This window comes from Spermophilus citellus, assembly GCF_964194105.1.
Source record: "Spermophilus citellus genome assembly, chromosome: 8".
Lineage (NCBI taxonomy): Eukaryota > Metazoa > Chordata > Mammalia > Rodentia > Sciuridae > Spermophilus > Spermophilus citellus.
In genome coordinates, this window is record NC_138189.1 from 93,111,917 (window position 1) to 93,133,377 (window position 21,461).

Sequence of the window (21,461 nt, forward strand, 5' to 3'; positions counted from 1 at the left end):
ATACTCTCAATTGAGTTTCTAATTTGGTTTATCCTTTCCTTCATTTCTAGAATTATTATTTGATTATTTTTTATAATCTCTATCTCCTGATAAAGATGCTTAACTTCTTCTTTTATCTGTTTATGCAATTCATTCTCAATGTGTTCTTTTGCTGCTTGAATTTGCTGTCTTGTATCCTCTTTAAGGTTCCATTCCATCTGTCTAAGGTGTTCCTTGAGTTCTTTATATGACCATTTTTCTGATGACTCTAGGTCCTCCTGAATATTTAGGCTGTCCTGCATTGTTTGTACTCCTTTTCTTCCTTGCTTTTTGAAGCTGCTCATGTTACTTCTTGTTCTGTTTGACTGCTGAGTTACTGTTTACTCCTATAAATTTATTTGATGCTTGGGAGGAAAGGTATTAGAAGGGAAGGGAAGAAGTCACTAAAGAGAATGAGAGTAAGCAGGTAGAATTTAAGGAAGGGGGAATAAGAAGAATGAAAAGACAAAAGAAGAAAAAAATAGAAAATAAAAAAAGAAAAAATAATAATAAAAAAATTAAAATTAAAATTAGAAGAAAAAAATTTTTAAAAAAATTGTAAAAAAAATTTAAAAAACAACAAGAAAGAAAAATGAAAATGAAAGAAAAACCCAAATCAAAAAAAAAGAGAAAAGGAAAAAAAAAAACTAATAAATGCAGTCTTAGAGTTTGATTAACTTCTCTTCCAGTAGTTGGCGCTGTGCCCACCAGGTCAAGTTTCTCCTGTCAATACGGGAAGCAATCACTGTGCAGCAGCTCCTCCCAGACTGGGCGAGTCTCCAATCCTGAGTGCCTAGGGCCTTCTCTTGTGTCTAGTCACTTCCCACTTTTCCTCTAGCCAGGCCCCTCTCACGGGTGCTGCTCATCACAATACTGGCTACACGCCAGGTCTGCTGCTCCTGGGAGCCCTGTTTTCATGAACGACTGGGCACACTCTCCCTGTTTGCCATTCCCTCAGACCCTAAGTTTGTAGAGCTTGGGGCTGAGAATCCTCAGCGAATTTTACTTGCCCTCCGGTAGCCACGCCCCCGGTAGCTGGTGCAAGAGACCTCAGCTGTCAGCCCTGGTGGGAGCGGTAGTTCTGCGCCGCGGGTCCCGCGCCACCTCTGATTCCCTCGGGCTGGCTGTCGCACTCACGGGAGAGCTGGGAGGGGCCCTTACGAGAGAGCTGGGAGGGGCCCTTAAGTTTTCCCTGATGTGTCTATCACACTGATTTTAATAGAAAAAAATCCCTTGACATTTAGTTTTAAACTATAGAATATTTGATTTGCTCAGAATTGTTAATATATTCTAAATGTTAAAGTATTTCTCTCCCATTGAGTTCGTTATGCTACTGACTTTATAACACTGTGGATAGTTTAAGGCTTAAAATAATAGTTATTTTCTCCAAATGCAGTTTCCATAGAAACAGTACTCTTCACTTATTAGACAAGTAAAAGCAGAACTGACTCTGCTAAGCTGTGAGGTCCTTTTAACCATTGATTTCATTGAATTCACATTCATGTTAGGATGCATTTCAAATGCTTAACTGACATTGATTTGAAACCATAAAATATAATTCATGTTTTCTTTCTTATGTATTTGTAATACTTATAATATATTTAACATATTTCATATGTATATTTATTTATACATATTTACAGAAATACAGAGGAAGCATGTCAGCAAAAGAAGCAGATCTAAACAGCAATGATATAGATACCAAGTTTGTTAGTTGTTCTCAAAGAAGAGGACATATTTAGAAATGCTTTTTAGTCAAAGGACAGTACTTCCATTCCACATCATGGAAGCTATTACGATATTTTTTAATGATATACAATCTAACATGATAATATTTCAATGTCCCAATTCTCAATGTCATAAATAGATCAATGCAAATGTAGAAATTACTGGTGAATATGTGTAACTTGGAAAATAAACAAAGGTAAGGGATGATGTTTAAAAGTGGCATACGGGTTATTTGTTTTTATTATAATCTGAGTACCTTTTCTATTTTTAGTTTTTAAAATTCTAACTCAAAATACCTGGTCACCTAGAGAGAGTTAAATCAGAAATCTAACTTCCAAAATAAAGAATAGAACACATACCAAAAGGGCTTAAAATCATCATACTATAAGTACCATATATGTTTACCTTCATTTAATCATCAGAGTTTAGTCCAAGAAAAGCTCAGATTATCAGTTTTCCACAGAAAGAACCACCCTTCCTTTTGGCGTACTCTACCTGCATGAATACGCATCCTGCTTTGGAACAAAACTGTAAGATCAAGAGAAATAGTGATGTAATTTGCCTTCTGTCCTCACTACCAATATATACTAAGATCTGAAAACATTCAGTAGTCAAAAGGAAAACATTTAATGTGCTCTTAATATGAATTTGAGCAAGAAAAGTGGATGCATTCAAGCAAAGACAAAGACAAGTGTTTTTTAAGTGTGACAATGAGAAGGTTGGTCAATTCCCCTAGGGTTAGAACAAAAGTCAAAATATTAACAAAAACATTTATGAAAGTTAGTTCCAAATAGGCCTTAGGATAAATGTCCCCATAGGGTACCTCAGAAATATGTAAAACTTTTATGCTTTATGTATCAGTTAAACTTTTTAAAAATATTTTTTAGTTTTAGATGGAAACAATATCTTTATTTTACTTATTTATTTTTATGTAGCAATGAGGATGAAACCCAGTGCCTCACAAGCGCAAGGCCAGTGCTCTACAACTGAGCCATGACCCCAGCCCTCAGTTGAAATTTTTTAAAGAACAAATGTCTTGATTATAAAGCCTGTTGAATAGGAAATTAGGTGCAGAGGAAATTGTGGAGCCTGCTTTGTAAAATGTTACTATCATGATGAGATCAGTAAAAGGCACAAATGTGAATCTAGTGAAGTCTATTTGGGCATACCACATGCACTTTCTTTTTTTATTAAATTATTTATTTATTCTAATTTGGTATACATGATGTCAGATTGTAATTCTTTTCATATTACAATATAGAGCACATTTTTCAAGTCACTGATTGTACACAAAGTATATTCACACCATTCGTGTCTTCATACATGTACTTAGGGTAATGATGTCTTAACTCATTCCACCATGATTCCTACCCCATACCCGCCTCCTTTCCCCTCCCTCCCCTTTGCCCTCTCTAAAGTTCCTCCATTCCTCCCACACTCCCCCCACCCATTACCATTATGAGTCAGCAACCTCATATCAAAGAAAACATTTGGCCTTTGGTTTGGGGGGACTGGCTTATTTCGCCTAGCATTATATTCTCCAACTCCAACCACTTACCTGCAATGCCATGATTTTATTCTCTTTTAATGTTGAGTAATGCTCCATTATGTATATATACCAAAGGTTCCCTATCCATTCATCTACTGAAGGGCATCTAGGTTCCATAATTTAGCTATGGTGAATTGTGATACTATATACATTGATTTGGCTGTGTCCCTGTAGTATGCTGTTTTTAAGTACTTTGGGTATAAACCAAGTAGTGGGATAGCTGGGTCAAATGGTGGTTCCATTCCAAGTTTTCCAAGGAATCACCATACTGTTTTCCAGATTGGCTGCAACAATTTGCAGTCCCACCAGCAATGTATAAGTGTTCCTTTTTTCATCACATCCTAACCAACACTTATTGTTGTTTGTATACTTGATAGCTGCCATTCTGATTGGAGTGAGATGAAATCTTTGATTGGCATTTATCTAGTTGCTAGAGATGTTGAACATTTTTTATATGTTTGTTGATTGATTGTATATCCTCTTCTGAGAAGTGTCTGTTCAGTTCCTTGGCCCATTTATTAATTGGGTTATTTGGGGTTTTGGTGTTAAGGTTTGTGAATGCTTTATAAATCCTAGAGAATAGGGTTCTATCTGATGTGCTGTGGTAAAGATTTGTTCCCGTTCTGTAGGTTCTCTATTCACCTCACTGATTATTTCTTTTGCTGAGAAGAAGCTTTTTAGTTTGAATCCATCCCATTTATTGATTCTTAATTTTATTTCTTGCACTATAAGAGTTTTATTAAGGAAGCTGCGGCCTAACCCACATTATGGAGATTAGGGCCTACGTTTTCTTCCATTAGGTGCAAGGTTCTCTGGTTTAATTCCTAGGTCCTTGATCCACTTTGAGTTGAGTTTTATACATGATGAGAGATAGAGGTTTAATTTCATTTTGTGACATGGGGATTTCCAGTTTTCCCAGCACCATTTGTTGATCAGGCTATCTTTTGTCCAATGTACATTTTTGGCACCTTTGTCTAATATAAAATAACTGTAGTTATGTGGGTTTGTCTCTGTGTCCGCTATTCTGTACTATTGGTCTACCAGTCTATTTTGGTGCCAATACCATGCTGTTTTTATTTCTATTGCTCTGTAATATAGTTAAGGTCTGTAATAGTAATGCCACCAGTTTCACTCTTCTTGCTAAGGATTGCTTTGACTGTTCTAGGTCTCTTATTTTTTCAGATGAATTTCATGACTGCTTTTTCTATTTCTATGGGGAATGTCATTGGGATATTGATTGGGATTGGGATTGCATTGAATCTGTATATTGCTTTTGGAAGTATGATCATTTTGATAATATTAATTCTGCCTATTCAAGAACAAGGTAGATCTTTCATCTTCTAAGGTCTTCTTTAATTTCTTTCTTCACCCTGCTATAGTTTTTATTGCAGAGGTCTTTCACCTCTTTTATGAAGTTTATTCCCAAATGTTTTTTTTTTTTTTGAGGCTATTGTAAATGAGGTGGTTTTTCTAGTTTCTCTTTCAGCAGATTTGTCACTGATGTACAGAAATGCGTTTGATTTGTGAGTGTTGATTTTATATCCAGCTATTTAGCTGAATTCATTTATTAGTTCTAGGAAATTTCTGGTTGAATGTTTTGGGTCTTCTAGGTATAGAATCATATCATCTGCAAATAGTGATAATTTTATTTTTTTCCCTATCTGTATCCCTTTAATTTCTATCATCTGTTTGCTCTGGCTAGAGTTTCAAGAACTATGTTAAATGGAAGTGGTGACAGAGGGCATCCTTGTCTTTTTCCAGTTTTTAGAGGGATCGCTTTCAGTTTTTCTCCATTTAGAATGATGTTGGCTGGGGCTTAGAATAGATAGCCTTTACAATGTTGAGGTATGTTCCTTTTATCCTTAGTTTTTCTAGTGTTTTTAACATAAAGGAATGCTGTATTTTGTCAAATGCTTTCTCTGCATCTAATGAGATGATCATATGATTCTTATATTTGAGTCTATCGATGTGATACATTACATTTATTAATTTTTGTATTTTGAATCAACCTTGGATCCCTGGGATGAGCCCTACTTGATCATGATGCATTATCTTTTTGATATGTTTTGTATTCAATTTTACAGAATTTTATTGAGAATTTTGCATCTATAGTCATTAGTGATATTGGTCTTAAGTTTTCTCCTCTCTCTCTCTCTCTCTCTCTCTCTCTCTCTCTCTCTCTCGATGTGTCTCTGTCTGGTTTTGAAATCAGGGTGATATTGGCCTCATAGAATATGTTTGGAAGTGTTTCCTCTTTTTCTATTTTATTAAATAGTTTAAGAAGTATTGGTGTTAGTTCTTCTTTAAAGGTCTTGTAGAAATCATCTGTGTATCCTTCCAGTCCTAGGCTTTTCTTTGTTGGTAGGCTTCTGATGATGTCCTCTATTTCCTTGCTTGAAATTGATCTGTTTAAATTGTGTATATCATCCTGATTTAGTTTGGGTATATCATATGACTTGAGAAATCTGTCAATGCCTTTGATGTTTTCTATTTTATTGGAGTACAAATTTTCAAAATAATTTCTAATTATCTTCTGTATTTCTGTAGTGTCCATCATAATATTTCCCTTTTCATCATGGATGTTAGTGATTTGAGTTTATCTCTCCTTCTCTTTGTTAGCATGGCTAATGATCTATCAATTTTATTTATTTTTTCAAAGAACCAACTTTTTGTTTTGTCAATTTTTACAATTGTTTCTTTTGTTTCAATTTCATTGATTTCAGTTCTGATTTTAATTATTTCCTATCTTCTACTGCTTTGGGGGTTGATTTGTTCTTCTTTTTCAAGGACTTTGAGATGTAATGTTAGGTCATTTATTTGTTGACTTTCTCTTCTTTTAAGGAATGAACTCCCTGCAGTGAACTTTCCTCTTAGAACTGCTTTCACAGTGTCCCAGAGATTTCAATATATTGTATTGGTGTTCTTATTCACCTCTAATATTTTTTTTAATCTCCTCCTTGATATCTTTTTCAACCCATGCTTATTCAATAGCATATTATTTAGTCTCCATGTGTTGGAGTAACTTTTATTTTTTATTTTATCATTGATTTCTAATTTCATTCTATTGTGGTCTGATGGAATGCAGAGTAGTATCTCTACTTTTTTGTATTTACTAAGATTTCCTTTGTGGCATAATATATGGCCTATTTTAGAGAAGGATCTATGTGCTGCTGAGAAGAGAGTGTATTTACTCATTGAGGATAATATACTCTATATATGTTAGTTAAGTATAAGTTATTGATTGTATTATTGAGTTCTATAGTTTTTTGTTTAGTTTTTGTTTGGAAGATCTATCCAGTGGTGAAAGAGGCATGTTAAAGTCACTCACAATTCTTGTGTTGTGGACTATTTGACTCTTGAATTTGACAAGAGTTTGTTTGATGAACATAGATGGTCCATTTGGGGGGGCATATATATTTATAACTGTTATGTCTTGTGATGTATGTTTCCCTTAAGCAGTATGAAATGTCCATTTTTATCTCTTTTGATTAACTTTGGCTTGAAGTCTACTTTATTTGATGGAAACCCCTGTTTGTTTATGTAGATCATGTGAATGGAATGTTTTATCTCAACCTTTCACTTTCAGTCTGTGGCGTCTTTTCCTATGAGATGAGACATTTGAAGGCAACATATTGTTGGGTCTTTTGGTCTTTTTTAATCCAATCTACCAGCCTATGTCTTTTGATTGGTGAGTTTAGGCCATTAACATTTAGGGTTATTATTGAGACATAAATTGTATTGCCAGTCACTTTTGTTTATTTTTGGTATTTAGCTTGATTTGGTTTCTCCTTTGATTGGCTTTTCCTTTATTGTAGTTCTTCCCTTTTCAGATTTTCACTGTTGCTTTTCATTTCCTCCTTGTAGAATATTTTGCCAAGAATATTCTGAAATGCAGGCTTTCTTGCTGTAAATTCTTTTAGTTTTTGTTTATCATGGAAGGTTTTTATTTCTTCATAAAAATTGAAAGTTAATTTTGCTGAATATAAGATTATTTGTTGGCATCCATTACCTTTTACAGCTTGGTATATGTTGTTTCAGGATCTCCTGGTTTTGAGAGTCTGGGTTGAAAAATCTGCTGAGATCCGAATTGATCTTCCCTTAAAGGTAACCTGATTTTTCCCTCTTGTAGCCTTTAAAATACTATCCTTATTCTGTATGCTAGGCATTTTCATTATAATGTGTCTTGGTGTAGATCTGTTGTAGTTTTGTACATTTGGTGTTCTATAGGCCTCTTGTATTTGATTTTCCAATTCATTATTCATTCTTGGGAAATTTTCTAATATTATTTCATTGAAGAGATTGTGCATTCCTTTGGTCTGAATCTCTGAGCCTTCCTCTATCCCAATAAATCTTAAATTCGATCTTTTGATGGTATCCCATAATTCTTGGATATTCTGTTCATTGTTTCTTACCCTCTTCACTGTGAGGTCAATTTTATTTTCAAGATTATATATTTTGCTTCATTATCTGAGGTCCTGTCTTCCAAGTCTGTTGTTGATGCCATCTATTGAGTTTTTTAATTGGATTTTTGTTTCTTTCATTTCAAGGATTTTTTGTTTGTTTGTTTGTTTTTCAGCATCTCTATCTTCTTCTTGAAGTAATCTCTTGCAACATGTATTTGCTCTCTTACCTCTTTGTTGGTGTGATTAATGGTCACCTGTATTTGTTCTCTTATCTTTCTGTTGGAGTGATCAATTTTTGCCTGTATCTGGTCACTTATGTCATTCTTTAATTCCCAAATCATTTTAGTTATGTATATTCTTAACTTCTTCTCTGATATTTTACCTACTGCACTATCTATGGGATTCTATTGTACTATCATGGTTTGTTTGGGGGCACTTTCCTCCCTTGTTTTTTCATGATGTCTATGTGTCTTCCTCTGGAGCATACATCTGAGGTATTACAGCTTCTGCCCTATTATCTTATAGTGTCCCTGTGGGTTACCAATATCTCACTTTTAAGTAGGCGATCGATATTATAGCACTCAATGTGCCCAATGTGCAACCATATATCAGTTAGCTTCTTGTTTTTACAATTACAGTTTTGTCACTGTAATCAGAAATGATGAGTTTGGTTATCTTCTACTAGACAGTCAATAGTAGAAGTAGGTACTGGGGCTTGGCTGAGATGTTTATGAGGTAGGATATGAGAATATGAAGATATTAGATTATATGTCTAGTAAGAGGGAAATCATAAGAAGTTGACTGTTAGTAGGAGAAACAAGAGATAGGCAACCTCATGCAAGTTTCTCCCTGTTACCTCAGCAACAGGAGAACTGTTAGCACCCCTAGTAGAGAAACCTCTGGTGTAGCCAGGGACCTTGGTGACATCTTACCAGGTCCTTACTGTTGTCCCCTGACACAAGCAGCAATATCCCGGTTTTGTGGCTGTGGTAGCCTCAAGCTCATATGTACCCTGATGTTGAGCTGTGGAGCTTTGGTGAATAAGGAACCCCAGCATTGTGGGTACAGTGTGGTTTTCCACATGGGCACAGAGTGGTGTAGCCAGCTCTACTCCTCCGGACCTCCAGGCCGTGGGGTAGCTGGGTGGGCAGGACCACATGTACTTTCCTGTCTCCAACTACTTGTCTGTCTCCATGGCTTCCCCACCTCTCCATCAGACCCCAACAAGCAGTATACAGCTAACTGGCATGAACAGAAACCATGTTCTCTGATCCATGAAGAGTTCTTCCCCAAATAAAATGTAACATCTTGTAAACCATTCTCTATTCTTCGATGAGAGTGAGCTATTGTAGGGGAGCTACTTGGGGTTGGGAGGAACTATGTCAAAACATATATTAATGGTTGTTTATTACTTCACATGTTTTTGAGTTATTCAAGTATAGAAATAAAAAACAACTTTTTTAAATGCTTAAGTCTTACTTCAGATACTTTGATGCTCAAGAAATTCTGTTGCCTGGTTTGATTTATTCCTAAACTGAAAAAAAAAAAAAAAACCTGTGTTTTAAATGAAATATTACTTATAAGCTGATTAAAGTTTCTAAAACAACAAACTATTTTATTATTAACATATTTTCTACCAATTGACCAAATAAAATCTGTAATTCAACATTTTTATATATGTCAAGGGCTTATAACAGGATTTGAGATTTGATAAAATCCACATGTACTAAAGTAGAAGGAAATCAATGAAATATTTGACCACATTTTGAGTAATTTTGTTTTATTGAGTGATATTGCACAAAAATGTTATGGTTTTCATTTGTGAAACTGGAACATGACTAGAAATGATCCAGTTTTCATAATATCAGACAATTTGGAGATATAAGCCAAGCCAAAGAGATTATTATCTACTGAGTAATATAACAGGAAAAAGATACAGAAAAAATAAATGTATAAATAGGGATTTCTAATTTATAACAGAAAGATAGAAGTTAGCATATTATTTCAGTTTACTGTGTGAAGGAAGTCAGTGGAGAAATGAATCTAATGTATTTAGATAAAACTAGATTGTTACCTGCATGTCTCAGCTTCAGGCCAGCCCCTTTGATTGGAACCTGAGAGTTCCTGCCCTTGAAAAAACTCTCGGTGAAGACTCCAAGGACCCAGATGCACTGTTTTGCACATGCATCCAAATTGTTAAGAACTTACAAAACCCTTAATATCTATATAAATGGTCTGTAAAATATTGGTAGTCTATCAGGCTGATCTTTTGGAGACCTCATAGCTCATATTTTGTGAAATTATGATAGAAAAGCATTTTTCCTATGATAAAGATTGTAAAAGCTTGATGATGGATAATGGGATTCATTATTTTATTTTCTCTGCTTTCCCTTACAATTAAAATTTGCCATGATGAAAAGATTTTTAAAACCCTCTATCACTGAAGAACAATATTCCAGCTGATTTTTTACTAAAACACACACACAAAAAAAAACTAGTGGTAATTCAGAAATGATCTTTGTTATCTTCAGAATTTATTTTATGAAATGGAATAAAAATATGCAAAAACTGCTACTAACAGTAATTGAATTATTCAATCCTACATTTGTTAGAACAAAATACTTATATAATAAAATCAAACAAGAAGATTCTTCTCCATTAAACAGCCTTAAAATTCATTTGACCTTAAAACTTGCTGTTTTCCCTGAAGGCATAAGTGAGCCTTTAATTACTGTGGGAACCCACTCTGGTATTACTGTGTTTTACTTATAGTTCTGCCAGGCCTTGCCCAGATTCCCTTCCTGAAGGGGTCTCTTGCTAGACAAGAGCTCTATGTTTCCAATAGACACGTCCCACCCTGGGTATGGTTGAGTCACTAAGAACAAGACAATTCACTCTATAAACCACCTCATTTCTGCTAGGATAGGCAATGTTCACCAAAAATGAGCAAGCTAATTGAATGACAAACAACAATTTCCCACATCACTAGGCTCCACAAACAATGTCATGTTCTTTTTTTAAAGATCAATGTTATGAACAGTAACAAATATACCACATAAATGTTATTCATCCACATGAGGAAAGCTGGAATGCTTAAAACATAAAGAGCTAGCTAGCAAAATTCAACCAGATGTTTACCAGAGTGATTTTAATTCTTTTTTTTTTCTATTCAGTCTAAATATAGGAAGAAACTTTTAAGTTTTAAAATGCTTCCTTTATATTTTCATTTAGTTTTTCACCTCTATTCTATGAAAATTCAAAAAAGCATAGGAATTCTTGCCAGGATAGTCACTTATTTGAAACAACACTTCCTCTGCATTCTTTGAAATTCAGTGGTCTGCATATAACATTTGACTGGTGAGGGGCCTCTATTTGAAATATAAAATCGCAGCCGGACTGCTTATTGTGTCTTAAAATATTTGGGAATCTCAAATCATATTTGCTGCTTAAACACTCTCCTGATTGCAAAATAAGTCCATACAGCTCTTCTCTCTATTTTAGAAATGCTCTTTCCCCAACTCTGAAAATACAACAGTCTGAAAGTGACAATACATGCCTGGGTGAATCAAAAAATTAGCTCCACAACAAAAAGTTGTTTTTTTTTTAATTCAGGGGAAGATGGTTTATATCACTTATGCATCTTCCATGGTTTGGATCTTAAATGTCCCCCAAAGGTCCAGGTGTTAAAGCTTAGTCCCCAGCTTGGCACTATTGGGAGATTGGGGAATATTTAAGAAGTGGGAGATCTTCAGCCCCAAGTGGGTGTGCCTCCAAATGGGAAAATGGGACCCCAGCCCTTTTCTTCCTCTTTCACTTTCTAGTCATGCTGAGAACTGCTTTGTCCACCCTGCACTCCCCATCATGATATACTGCCTCATCACAGACCCAGAAGCAAATGGATCAATTGACCATAGACTGAAGTCTACAAAACTGTGAGCCCAAACAAATCTTTTCTCTATATAACTTAATTATTTCAGGTATCTATTATAGTAATGGAAAGCTGACTAATACATCCTCTAAATAGCTTTTTGGATAGTGCTCAAATCTTTTAGGTCTTACAGAATTATCTCAAACTTAATCTGTAATTCCAAATTTTAAAGAAAAAAATCACTTCAGTCCTCAGTAGTTAGTATATAGTCGTTGATTTGGCCAATTAATAATATCTGACAAAGATAATCAGAAGTAAGCTTCAGAGACAAAAGTGTATATTTACTGTTTTGTCTGTGGACGAGGCAATTTTCCTGCCATTCTCATGTTTAAGTTCTTTATAGTCTATCTGCTATATATACTGACTTGATCATAATGCTGATAATATGATAGTAAATGCCTCTGGTTATCCAGAACTAAGAACCTTAGATGTGAAATTAAGATGCAAGCTTACCAGAGGATGAAAACCTAAACCCCAGGATGTCCCAGAAGTTTTCCACTTTAGTGAAGTCTCTAAGAATTCAGTGACCTTGGAAATGTCAGACTATTGCTTTGAAAGTAAGAGAGGTTTTCCATACCTTTTATTGTGCTGCAAAGAAAAGAGGCATAGTGCTTAGGAGGGCTTTTTGGAATTTAGGCCAAGATATACCTGGTTTAAGCTGTCAGTTTGGAAAGGGTTCCATAGCAAGAAGAGGCTTTGCAGCAGGCCCAGGCTGTTACACAAAGTCTGCAGACACTTAGACCTTATGATTCAGAAAAAGTTTGTGGAATTAGAAGTTTCTACTGTGGATAGAGAGGCATGGATAGGAGATTGGTAATGCAAGAGGAGGAGAAGCTTCAAGATTCTATTCCCTCAGCCACCTCTGACCCAAATTAGCACTCTACACTGAGAGACCCTGCTCCTCTTCCACATCCCTCCCATTCTTTTAACTGTTACTTCCCTAGCCTCTTTAGATCTAGTCATGGCAGAAGCTCCTAGCTATTCCTAAGGGCACATTACCACACCACTGTTGATGATGTTCTTCTATCTTTCTGTAAATATCCTCCTTACAAATCCCATCAGTGAGAATGTGCCTGTTTCAGGAAAATAGGGATGCTGGTGGAATAGGATCCTGTTCTACAGTACAGACTGGAAGTCTTTAGATAGTGGCAGTGCAGTTTTAGTAAGGTAAATGGAGCTGAAAAGGTAAATGGAGATGGTAAATATAAAATCCATTGCAGAGTTCCCGGCACTTACTAGGTGTGCGATTTATTTCATCCCTTCTTCCTTGGCCCAATCCCTCCTCTCCCCTGGCCCTCCCTTGTTATTTTCAGTTGCCATGACAACTCTTCTTCAGTGATATTTAGTCCTTAAATGACAGCACTTTATAGAGCTTGAAACGTTACCATTGTACCTCTGGTGAGGGAACCAACCACTCTATTCTCTATTGGTCTTGCTCTTTGTTTCCTGAAGTAATATTTCTTCCAAAACGCCATATTGAGGTTGATTGCAATTAAGGAATCCTTCAATGTTTCTAGCTATTCTGCAGTCTGTCATGTTTACAGTCAGATTATATATATATATATATATATATATATATATATATATATATATATTTTTTTTTTTTTTTTTAAATAGTTCCTCAGTCTTTTTACAAGTGGCTCACCAAAACATGGTGGGGGTCGTGTTTATATCTTTTCACTGTGTGGCAATGCTTGCAGTACCCACTTTTCTGTCACTCTCCTGAAATTTTCTTGGAATTGATCTCCTGTCTAGATTATTCTCCTAAAAATGGTCGTAAACTTAATGGACTTTTATAAAGTCCAACAAATGTCTATCCCTACCTCTAAGGAGTTGAGTCCAGTTGGAACTTCCAAGATTATCTTCTTCTCAGAGGAGAAACCCTTCCTCAAGACACTTCATCCTGATTGTCTGTGGGTGGGTAAAATTCCTAACTCTTCACTACATTAATGAAAGTATTGGTTATCATTCCATCTTAGCCTTGGGGTGGCCTGCATTCAGTCTGTGACTTTGCTTACCTACTGGCTGGGGGATGTTTCATTCCATTACTTAAACTTTACTCACAGGGTTGTTTTGAGTTTTAAATGAAAGAATCTATGGGGATTACTTACTACAATACCTGGTACATAGTAACACCTCATCAAATGATTGCTCAAAAAGAGATCTAAAGAAATGCATAAGGGGTGGAAGAGCACTGAGGTCAGAGAAAGAAGTCATGAAGATTCTCAAAAATAGATTTTTCATAACTCACCCAGTTCCCTCAGTTTTATATTTTAGGTAGGTTTGTATGTGTGTTGCATTTGAAGACTTTTTTTCAAATGCCACATATTTAGCTTTCAATTCAAACATTTGATTTTGTCATTAGTCAAGAAATTAATTGCCTGCCACCATGCATGCAAAAATCAAGTTCATCTAGTATAAATATTTTCATTTAATGTACAAGCTTCCAACCAAGCCTCTTTCTCCTACATTAGGATTTCATCCTAAATCCAGATGGTGTATTCTATCCCTCTTGTTTTTAAACATATTAGCTAATAGAGTGATGCTTAAATGAAGTATATGATAGTTTTCTGCTAAACTATCACCATTAATTTTATAAAAGTTAATGTAGATTTCTCCCTTTTCTTCCTTCAATTCTTTAATAAATTAAAAGGACCTTGATTATGAGAAAATTAAGAATTACAGTTCACACTATTTTTAATAATAAAACAGATACCACTGTTTCTCTATTTCTTGGTGGATGCAGCTATCAAAATTAATATCATTCACCCTGTTTTCCACCACATAATTCTATACAATGTAATGCCAAAGATACTGTTTGAGGAAACACTTCTTTGGGGTTTGTAGACATGATGTTTCTGCCAATATTGTCATTGGACATACTTATGATCTTGTAAAAGTCTCTGCACAACTGTAATGTGAGGGTGGAAGGAATTCATCCATAGTGATTCTTCCCTTTCTAGAATCCTACATCATGTACCAGACCCCTCTGTTTCTCTATATAGATGTGTATGATGTCATTCATCCACCATGCCTAACATGCCCACCATGCCTGTGCCCAGACCATAGAACACTGAGTTGGTTTATGTTAACCAAAGAAAACATAAGACTATTTCAGACATGAGAAGAATTAAGTAACATAAATAATGCTGCCCTTCAAATGCACTGACTGGAGAGTTAATAATAGATTCTTTACATTTTAGTGACAGTAGTCACAATATAGCAGACACTAAGTGGAAAGTAAATACCATTTTCCCAGAGGCTATCTTAGAACTCATCTTCAATCTTTGGTCAGAATCCAAATATACTAAGCCTGGAAAAATAATGACAACAAAGGAAAAGATCTTTGTAACAAAGTCCAGTAAAAGAAAATAATATTACTCTCTTTAAAAAAAGAACTTTCTAGCAATGATTGCTTTGAGACCACTGCTATTAATGTTCCTACACAGGGTCAGCATCTACTTTTATACAAAATGGTCAGTGTCAGAAATCTCAGAAAACTCATTTAGCTGTATAAAGCATCTCTCCTGCATGTATAAAATGCTTTTGCCCCTGGTGAGGCAGAGCTTGAAAAACTCATGACAGAGCATTGCTGAAGAAACACATGCATAGGCATTGCCTTCCAAAGAGGGAGAGGGGAGAGTTGTTTTTGTTTTTGTTTTGTTTTGTTTTGTTGTTGTTGTTGTTGTTTTACTTCAACAGCTCAGAAAAATACAATTCACCTAAGAGTAGAATTTAGTTTTGCTGTAAGATCATGTCCAACTAAATTCCCTATTAGAGAAACTGACTCGGACATAACTGCTACAATGAAATGTCCCATGATGACAAATCATGCTAATTAGTGAATGATAGAATATGATGCACTTGATTCAGGTCAGAGTGAAAAACAAAATACTAGTTTTGGTAACTGCATGTATTTTTAGAAGAGAGGAGCATAGACTTTTTATAATCGGATTTGAATTATTACCTAACTCCCTGATTCTTCTTTCTCCACACAAAAATTTGGATTTTCTAGGAGATAGTTCAGAATTCTCAGTTCCAAGTAAAGAGACAATTTTCAAAAATTGTACCTGATTACAAGAATATAAACTTCCAGAAGTTACTAGAAGAGAACAAAATCAAAATTCATAGAATAGCATAAACAAATGATTAAAGTAAAAGGAAATTAAAGTTTTTCTAATTAATGAAAGACACTAGACAAATCAATTTTTTTAAAAAATATAACCATGTACAGTGAGTATTCTAAACATGTCTTTTTTTTCAGTTTATCCTTTGAGTTACATATACAAATATATTTTAAGTGATTTTAATAAAATTAAGAAACAAATTTTGGGCCGGATGTAAACAATTGCACAATAATTACTGCTGACTAATTCTGGAACAACCTTTCTTTTTATGCAGTACCCTTATGAGATTCCTGTGAAATATATTTGATCAATATTGGGAATGGTGCAGTGGGTAAGAGATTAGACATAAAGTAACTATTAAAAACATTACATTGTTTAAAGAACATTCTTTGAAGAACATACCACAGTCTTTCACAGCAGCCAAAAGATGAAAATAACTCATGATAAATAGATAAAGAAAACATGACATATATATGTATACACACACAATGGAATATTATTTAATCATAAAATCAAGTATCGATGAATGTGGATGTATCTTGAAAACAATATGCTCAGGAAAAGAAGCCAGACACAAAAAGTTCGTATTATTTGATTCTATTTATATAAATATCCAAAACAGATAAATCTATAAAGACAGAAAGAATTGGTGCTTGCCAATTTCTTAGACAAGAGGGGAATGTGAGCTGAATGCTTAATGAGATTTCTTTTTGGCACTAAAAATGTTCTGAAGGTAGAAAGAGATCATAGTTTTACAATGTTGGGAATGTATTAAATACCACCAAATTATAAACTTAATAAAAATTTTAAGTTTTGTGAATATCAACTTAATTTTTTAAAAAAGAAAAATGTTATAATGATTATGACAATTTGGTGTTACTGGAGAAGAAATAACCATTCCAATGAAACAATAGAAAACCTAGGGAAAAAAAGTCTATATTTGATAAAAATATTACATTTCTATGATAAACTTGTAAATTAAATTATTATAATTCTGAATTAAATTTACAGTCACTATTGTTATATATCACTAACAAAAAAAATTTTTAAAAATACAAATAAAAGTAGTCCATTGCTTTAAAATAGAGAACTTATAGCCTCAAGGTTTTGAAAAACTAATAGACAAGCATAAGAACATAATCCAATATGCTTTCAGATGGATTTTGCATATTTATTTACATTTCTAAAATGTATTAGGGGTCAGATAGGTGAGTTGAAGAACCAGTTATCTGTCAATTGTCTATGACAACAGAGTAACAGCAAATGACTTGAATGAATTGATAAAACAAAAATATTTACTTCTTGCTTTTAAATTTGTCTGATTATATTCAGGATCTTGGTAATCCCTTGCCTGCACATGACCTTCTAATTCTTGCACCAAATTTAACTGTTTAGATTAAGTATATAAACTAGTAATGTCAGTGTCTTTCCTCATCTTTGTCTACTTCCAAGTAAAGTTACTTCTTCATTTTTCTTCATATAAAAATCATTCATTGCTAACTATGATGCAGGTATTACTTTATGTAATAGATTTATAGTCATGAATAAAACAGATTAAAATTCTTGTTCTCATGGAGTTTACTTCCCAAGGGAATACATGCTCAGCTCCTCGATGATGTCTATTCATAAGAATATATCAGTGAGAACACTGCACCATACAAACAGGGATCTTCAGTGCCAATGCAAGTTTTAGTACAGTGTGCTCCTGATTCAGGGTCCAAGGACCTCTGTTTAAGTCCTAGGCCCATAATTATAAGTCATGATATAAAAGAGTATCTTTCTTGTCAAAGTCTCCATTCCTACTACAGAGTATTAGAACTAAATTCACAAGATTGACTTAGGGATTAAATTAGATGGTACACATGAGAAAAAAAAACAATTTATACATTTTTAAATGGTATAATATAACTATATACTGTATAATATATGTATATTTATTTATTTATTTCATAGTCCTATTTATATACCTCTATCATAGAGGTATATACATTGTGTTTTGTATGTTCCCAGTGTCTCTCAATGGTATCTAGTAAATGAAAGAAAGTTGTTAAGGTTTGAATAACTGAATGAATGAATGAATGAATGAATTATCCATAAACACTATCTCAAACTATGTGAATTTAATCTTCAAAATATCCAGGACTACATTTCTTCCCTACATAATCCTGCAGTTATTTCCCATTAAATTTTCAGAAAAGGGGCTTCTTAACTATCAGAAATTTATGTTTATTTTTAAACAAGAACAAGCAGAAAAATCATTTTTAAAACTTTAAGATGCCATTTAACATAGCACCAAAAATAATGAATATTAGGAATACATTTACAAAATATGTGAAGGATCTTCAACAAAAATTTTACATCTAATGGACAATTTAGATTGTAGTTTAAAAGGCTTACATAAATTAAACGCTATGATCATATATTAGAGAAATCAATATTATAAAGAAGTTAATTTTCCTCAAATTTATTTATAAAGTTAATGCAATCCCAATAAAAATTGAAATAAGTTTTTTTTTTTGGTAAAGATACATTTTTTACTTTTCTTTTTTTTTGTGGGACTAGACATTTGATTCTAAAATTTATATGGAAACAAAAAGGGCAAGTGTGGCTATATGATCTGGAAGAAAAATCAATTGAATTTGTTTTATCTTATCATAAAGCTTCAATAATGAAATCAGTATTGTATTAGTGCAAGGACAGAAGAATAAACTAATGTAACAGAATAATGAGATCATAAGTGTATATATATATTTATTTATTTATTTAAAGTCAAACCAGTCCTACAACACAATGGGGAAAGGATGAACTTTTTCATGAAAGGTGATGGTTTAATTGGCCCATATGAAAAAAAATTCAACCTTGATTCCTATCTCATAACTCTCAGAAAGCACAATGCTAATCAGAGTGGGATGCAAATGCTACGAAGAGCAATTTACAACTTTTTTAAAATACCAGATCATATATTCACAATCTTGAGTTAAATTTTCCTAAATATGAAGTAAAAAATCCTACCAATATGGGGGAAATGAAAAATTACCACACTTTAATGTGTAGAAGCTCTGTTCAACAAAATGATGGCATGGATTAAGCTAAAAACCAAGTCGTGAATGAATAATAAGCCAACATATTTGTTATACAAATAATTGAGAGTGAGTTTATGTGCAGGCTAAATAAAATACTCATACAAAAAAAGCAATAAATAAAAGAACAACCAAAAAGAAAAATGAACATAAGATGGTAATCTGAATGCCCAAAACAAATAAAAAATGTTCAACAGTACTAGTCATCAGGAAAATTAAATTCCAGCCACAATGACATTCTACCACATACCCACAAGTATAACTAAAATCAAAGGACTTTTAGTACCAAGAGATGGCAAGAATGTGAATCAACTGGAATTCTCGTACTGCACTGGTTAATGTTTAAATTGCTATGAAGAATTTGAAAATCTAGAGGCAATATCCCCAAACTGAACATATACATACCTTACAACATTGCAATTCCACAGCTAGGATTATCTCCAACAGAACTGCTTGCACATGTATCTCAAGAGACACACAGAAGAATTTTTTATAGAAGCATTATTCCTAAATCAAACACTGGAAATAATCCCAATTTCCATCAACAGTGAAGTGGATAGATAAATTGTGAAATCTCTAGTGTAACAATAAATAGCAGTGACAAAGAATAAAATACTGCTACTCATAACAATATAGATGAATCTTACAGGCATAATGCAGTAGGAAAGAAGTCAGTCACATAAAAAACATATTTTATGATTCTGTTTATGTGAATTTCAAGTTAGGCCAAACTAAACTACAGTGGAGAAGGAAAAAGATAGGAATTGAGAGTTCATAAGATAAGAGTTTTTTCATAGTGCTGGAAATCCTCTATTTCTTGATCTAGAAAGTGGACAATTCACTGATCTCTATCTTCAAATTTTGTATACTTTTTGATAATTTTTTTAAATTAAAAATATGCCAATTAATAACTTTCAAGAAAAGTTTGATAACTATAAAACATCATATAGACATTTTTTCAGATTTATTACTTTAAAGTTTAGGCATGTCTCTATAAGAATTGTAATGCATTCCACTGTCATGTATTTTAAAAATAAAATCAATAAAAAAATTTAAAAAGAGACCATACTCAGCTAAAAATAAATAAATAAATAAATAAATAAATTTACACGTGTGTTAAAAATAGAATTAATAAGCCTATAAATAAAACTATTACTATGGAGAAAAGTATTCATGGTTTAACAGAGAAAAAATTTAAGTCTGACAGTCGAAACTATTTTAATGTTCAAAAACCACTGAAAAGTTCCCACATCAAAGACAAAAACAATTTACCAACATGGCTATGAGTTGGGGGAACATTTGTCAAGGATAAGAATTGGCTCAGAACAAGGGGAAAAAATAAAAGAAATGAATAAATTGTACTCTCTGGTTTAAAACACATAAGAATAAAAGTTAATATAAGAACCTGTGCAATCTGGCATTTTTATAAATAATTTTAATGGGGTAAACAACAGACTCTTTACATTTACTTTGGCTAAGCTTTGATAAAGGGCAAAAGACTGCCTTAATCTGCCCTCATCTTTCCCTTAGAAATATCTCTGTATTGCTCTTTTTGTTCATTGTTATGGTTTGGGTATGAGATCTCCCCCCAAAGCTCATGTGTGAGACAATACAAGAATGTTCAGAAGTGAAAAATGATTATATTATGAGAGGTGTAACATAATCAGTGAATTAATAGGGTAGTAACCTATCTATCTACCTGTTTCTGGGCTGCCCCGGGCACAGGAGCTTTCCTTTGTCACCTCTTGCCATAATGATCTACTTCATCTCAGGCTCAGAGCAATGGAGTCAACCAATCACAGACTGAACCTTTGGAACCATGAGCCCCAATAAACTTTTCATCCTCTAAGTTTTTCTTGTCAGTTTTCTTGGTCACAGTAATGAAAAGCTAATAAACACATTCATTTACTCATTTGTTCATTTTTTTCCACAAACACAGTGATTGTTGTGTATGGAGATTATGTTGTGTATTGGAATTTCAGTGGTAAGCAAGAAAGAAGGTGAGTTCACTGAATTTGGATTTTAAAAGAGAATATAGACAAAAACCAAGCAAACAAATAAATAATATTAATACACACTGTAAAGGCTGAAATTAAGGAAATTAAAATAATGTGGGATATATTAAAATGGTATGGGATAGAGTGTAATGTCATCTGGTATGGAGGTTACTTTAGAAACAGTGGTTAGGGAAGGCCCACCTTAGGAGGAGAAGTATCAAATAAGACTTAGGGGCAAAATTTATTCATTTACTTAATTCGGCAAACACATACTGAGTTTCTACTCTATGACAGGTACCATTCTGGATGCTAAAAAATCAACAATGAATAAGAAAAACAGAGATACAGTCCTGTACCATTGACATTGATGTTTGCAAAACAATTCTTTCATGTTGATGCTACAATGACTGCATTTAACCTGGCTGGGAAAAATCTTGGTGTGGTCATTAAACATCTATAAGGTTGGGTGCCACAGTGAACAATTGGGAGAAGGGCCTGCAATAGGTTTAAAGTGGACAGAGATCAGATCAGGCAATGATTTTGTAGGTCATGAAACGAAGTCTGTTTTTCTCACTATAATTAGAAGCCAATGTTGTGTTTTAAGCAGAGGAATAGTATGAATAGATTTAAT